This window comes from Parus major, chromosome 1, assembly GCF_001522545.3.
Source record: "Parus major isolate Abel chromosome 1, Parus_major1.1, whole genome shotgun sequence".
Lineage (NCBI taxonomy): Eukaryota > Metazoa > Chordata > Aves > Passeriformes > Paridae > Parus > Parus major.
This window is the reverse complement of record NC_031768.1, coordinates 71,397,496-71,402,465: the sequence shown is the minus strand read 5'-3', so window position 1 is coordinate 71,402,465 and position 4,970 is coordinate 71,397,496. Positions and strand designations below refer to the sequence as shown.

The 4,970-nt window shown below is 53.6% G+C and overlaps 1 protein-coding gene across 10 annotated transcripts in view; it reads left to right on the top strand.

Moving 5' to 3' along the window:
* The first annotated feature begins 367 nt into the window (after window positions 1–367).
* Window positions 368–4,970, top strand: part of ZMYM2 (zinc finger MYM-type containing 2) — an 87,632-nt gene continuing 83,029 nt past the window's right edge. For 4 of the 10 annotated variants that reach the window (XM_033515695.1, XM_015625638.3, XM_015625601.2 and 1 more), the window contains exon 1: window positions 373–527. The gene's annotated coding sequence lies outside the window, so the exon portion shown is untranslated. Of the gene's footprint in view, window positions 528–4,970 lie in introns of all 10 variants that reach the window. The other 6 variants (XM_033515711.1, XM_015625646.3, XM_033515705.1 and 3 more) reach the window with 4 other exon arrangements.

Genomic DNA, 4,970 nt, shown 5'->3' with positions numbered 1-4,970 from the left:
GCGGTGGCGCCCGCAGGGAGCGAGCGCACGGCCGGGACGGCCAACGCACCCTGCCCGCGGCCGGCGGGGCGCAGCCGGCTCGGCGGCACCGAGAACTTCTGCAAGTTGCCGCTGTCAAAGAGCGGCGCGGGGAGCGCCAGCGCAACCCTCGGGCATGGGTAACGAGCCGGTCGGTGGGCAGCGATCCGGGTTCCTCAAACCTGATGGATCAAAGTGGGAAGAACCCCAAGCATGGCCAGGAGGAAGATTGGCAGTTTATAGGGTCAACCGGCTGCGGGCGGCTCTGATGGATGGGCGGCGCACCCACTCGGTTAGCCCAGCGCCAGAGCCCGCCCTCTGGGAAAGCCAATGCCGGGGCAGGGAGGCGGATCTCCCCGAGCTCCCTTGGCCCGGTTCCTCCTCCCCTTCGCCAGCAGCTGCGCTTCGCCCGGGACTGGACCGAGTTAGAGTTGAGGCGCCGGAGGAGTAGCGCAGAGTGCGTGCGTCCCCCGCGGGGGGGTCCGTGCCCGCAGGCGGAGGGGAGCCGGGTAAGGCGGGGGCGCGGGGCGCTGCGCCTCACCGGGGCGGGCTGGCGGGGGACTGGCGGTGCTCAGCTGCCCCCAGGGCGGGGATGGGAAAGCAGCCGCCGTGCCTCCCAGCTACCCGGGCGAAGTACCCCGCGGTGCCGCTGCCGCGCCGCCACCTCTGGCGGCGGGTGTGCGGGCGGCACCGGGGGCAGTTCCGCGCATAACCATTGCGCCGCGGATGGGGCCGGTGGGGGTAAATGGGGGGCGCTCGGGGGCAGCCCCGAAAGGGGGGGGGGCAGGGGCATTTGGGGGAAGGGCCGGGTCTGCTCTAGCGCCTCCTATTTTAACTCTCTCCCTCCCTTCCCCGCCGGGGCCTCGGCTGTTGTTCTGCCCCGGTGCCTCCCCCATCCACCGCCCTCGCCGCCCCCCCGCGGGTGCGTCCCTCCCCTTCTCTCCCCTCCCCTGCCCGGCGCTCCGCGGCTTCTGCCGCCGCCGCTGCTCCCCTCCCGTATTGTTCGGCTGGGTCCCTCTAATGGCGGACTGGAGGCGGTAGTGCTGCTGGTCGACTGCAGGGGGGCAAACCCGAGACCAGGGGCAACTGCTGAGCGAGCGGCCGGGGGCCGCGAGCGCTCGCCCGGCGCCGGGGCGCTGCCGCTGAGGGCCCCGCGGGCCCCCGGGCGCCGGTTCAGGGCTGATAGGGCAAGTTCGCAGGTAACACTCGCTGCTCCCCGCCGTGGGTGCCACCGCTGCCTCTGTCCCCCACACTCGCGGTAGGAGCCCCCGCTGCGGCGGCGCCCGGGGAGGGCTCCTTGTCCCTCCTTCCTTCAGCGGGGACAAACGGCGTGGGTGTGCCGTGAGGAGTACCCCACCGCCCCCGGGGAGGGCAGTGAATTTATTTGTTTGTTTATTTATTTATTTTGAAAGATTGGGATTAGAGGGAAGTGGTGAGTGATGCAGGCAGTACCTGCCCTGGCCAGGCGATGGAAACGCTCCTTGGGGGCGCTGCCTGATCCTCGCTGCCCCCTGTTAACCCCGTGTCTTTCCCTTAGGCTCCAGCCCAGTTTGGTGCAGCCTTGGCAGCGACCAACAAGGAGAGGGAGCTCCATTGTGAATGCTATTTGTGTATCTATTTCTGCCTTTGCTAGACTTGCTTACGGCGGGCTTGAACTATTCCTTCCACCCCGTATTCTCCGCGGGCAGGGGTGGAATGAGGTCCCTCCAGGGCTGGGTTGGGAAATTCCTGGGTCCAGCAGCAGCTGCCCTGGGGCGAAGCCCCAGTAATGGCTGTGAGGCGGCTCCTCCTCGGGGTGGGCGCTGCTGCTGCAGACATCGCTCCTGCAGTTCCAACTCCGGCAGGCAGACGACGGGCTGCTGCCTCTGCTCACGTTACCCGGCTCGGGAGGGAGGAGGAGGAGGAGGGCATATTTCGGGTGCCCTCTAGAGTTCTGGAGCGTGTATGAAAATCCGTGACCAGACACCTTCAGCCATCTTGAATTTTTTTTTTCCCCCTTCCATTGCTCGAATCGCGTGTCCCGCGTATCATCTCGAAGCTAAGAAGAGGCATGGGAGATTTAAAATCACCCAGGGGTTTTCGATGGAGAAGCGCACTTCATCGTCTCTTTGTGCATTCAGACTGGTTTTCTACACCCACAGATTTGTTTGTGTGGTTTTGTTGGGTTCCTTGGCTGGGCTTCCGAGCCATCCGTTTTGCCCCTTCCCCGAAAAGGTGGAGGACACTGGGGAGACCCACAGGTTCTCAATAGCGAGCATTTTCGGTGTTTTGTCTGCGTGGGATTTTCAGAGCAGATTTTGATCTCTGTTGGGTGTTAGGTTGGCTAAGGAGAAGCTGGTTGCCAATCCCTGTGGGTAGGACTGGGATGTAACTTGACTCTGTTTTTTGCCCTTGTTAGTATTGGGGCTGTTTTTCAGCTGCACGGGGGATTCCGAAATGGCCAGGTAGTGCAGCGAAGGAGCAAGTGAGGCTGCGAGAGCGCACGGGGCGAGGCTCGGCAGCTGCCGCGGTGGGCCCGGGCGCGGTGCGCGGGCTGTGCCGCCAGAGGCGCCGGCGGGCAGCGCGGCGGCTCCGCTGGGAACGTGCAGCCCGAGAACAAAACAAAAAGGCAGCGCCTCTCTTTGCGTTCTGGGTCCCTTGATTGGGTGTACACCACGGATTCAGGTGGTGCAGTCTTCCACGCCACTCGTATCTTGAATTTTTTTTTTTTTTCAGTTTTATTTCTGTCCCCCTGCCGTTTTATATGGTAGATTGTCCAGATTCGCAAAGCTCGCAACTTTCTTTGTCACTTTCTGGTGGCTTACGTATACAAAGAATGAGTGGTTCGCTGCAAAACCTCACTGCTTGCAATGAGGACATCAGATCTGGATTTATTCTGAGCATCTAAAATTACGAACCACATCAAGGAGTTGTAAGAGTTTGCATGGCATGTTATCATTAATAAAGTGGTCTGTTCCAACCCTTGACTTGCTACAGCAGTTTAAAAATTTTAATAGTAATTTTTTTAACTCTTACCATATCTTGGAGGCAAGGCTACCATCTAATTTTATTTCTGATTCATTATGCATTCCAGTCGAACAGCTGTTTTGTTTTTTCTGATGATCCGTCATGTCAAAAAAAGTTACTTCTAGGAGCAATCAAGGCAAATAATGCTTTGGAAGGAGGGGGACTGTTGTGTACTGGAGCTGGTTTGACAAAAATTATTGCAGCTTTGTGTGGCTGCTTCCGAAAACATGAGAATACTGCCAAGAACAGTCATATAGCTAAGATTCAGTAAAACTTGCTAAGGCTCAGTAAATGTCTTGCACAAAAGCATCCTGGTAGGTGGCACATTGTCCTCCTCCAGCTGTGATGATGGTACAGCCTCCTTATGGCATGTGATAGGACCATGCTGTTCTGGGAGGGAATGTATTTGATGCTTAGTGCTGCAAGGTCATCTCTAGGAACCAAACTCATCAGCCACCTTATTAGGTGGTTAAACAAAGTAACTTGTTTTAATAGAGGACTGTCTTAATTAGAGCAATAAATTCTCTTTATTATATACTAAATTTGCTTTATATTGTTGTTATTAATCCTCTTAGACCTAAAATACGTGATTGCATTCTACTGTTGCTTACCCTGTAACAACATGCTAAGAGGGATTTGCATCAGCAAGAGTGTCAAAGTGGCTGTAAAAAGCAAGTTTCTTTGTCTTTTATAGAGCTTGTTCAAGTATACAGATGGATGTACAAAGCTGGTACAGTGTCTTTCAGATTTTTGCTGGGGTTGTTTGGTTTGGGTTTGTGTTTCTTTGGTCCTGCAGCATCATGAATCATCTTGTGTTGTTCGAGAAGTTTTCAATTTGGTTTTGAGGACTTAAGTGCAGAATTACTGAAGTTCTGTCACATTGTTTGAGTTTGCACTCAATTGATACACCCTGCAACAAAAGCAGTGTAGGGAGTTCGGTTAAGAACTTGTATCAAGAATCGTTATTAACAGAAAATTCACTGTTCATGGAGAACTATTTATTTTTTCCATCACAATTGACAATGAACACAACCAATTTGTGGAAAGGAATTGAAATTTGAGTTGAGAAGAGTTCAAAAGACTACTCATGTGTCCTGTCTGAGAAGGTTGAGGTTATATTTGCCTTATGAGGGCCTTAAAAGCCCCCTAAGTTGCAGTGGAGTTCTGTGTCCACTGAAATTGTGTTTAACTCTGCAGCTGAAAGTGTTTCCTTTTCACCTTCTTCAACTTTGTTTCAGTGATTTAATCTCAGTAGCTGAATGCTCGATGTGGCTAACTGGGTTTCTCACACATTAGAGTTCAGATGAAGCTTAGTTTGTCTTCCATATTTATAGCTTGCCCTGTGTGCTGTTGGCACAGATACCAGTAGATACCAACTTGGTGTATGAATGATTTACTCAATTTACTTTCTTCATTTTGCACCCATTCTTCATTTTGGACCAAGATTTGGAAGTTTGTCAGATAGTGTGTTTTAGACTTCTAAAAGAAATGTTTGGTAGAAGGAAGAAGTGTGAGACTTCTGGAATGCAGCTGCATGTTATGGCCTCCTCAGTTAGGACTTTCACTATATTGATTTAATATCACAGTTTTCTAGCTGCACACTGGACTCCAGCTCCTCCTTTTTGTTACCCATGCTGTATGTATTGGTGTAAATGCACTTCATTGGGACTATTCATCCTGCCACCTGTTTTGGGAGAGAAGTGCTGATTCATCTGTGACTGTTCTCAGGTGTTTCTGTGGTTTCTACTGCATGAACAAGCTTTGTGTATCCACTGTCGTGTAATTCTCCATCCCTTACCTCCTACTCAGATGGTTAAGCAGCATTCTTTGCTGCTGTGGTTGGCTTGGTTGGATACAATGCCATGTATGCCCAGGTGGCCAAGAAGGCCGATGGCATCCTGGCCTGGATCAGCAGTGGTGTGGCCAGCAGGAGCAGGGCAGTGACC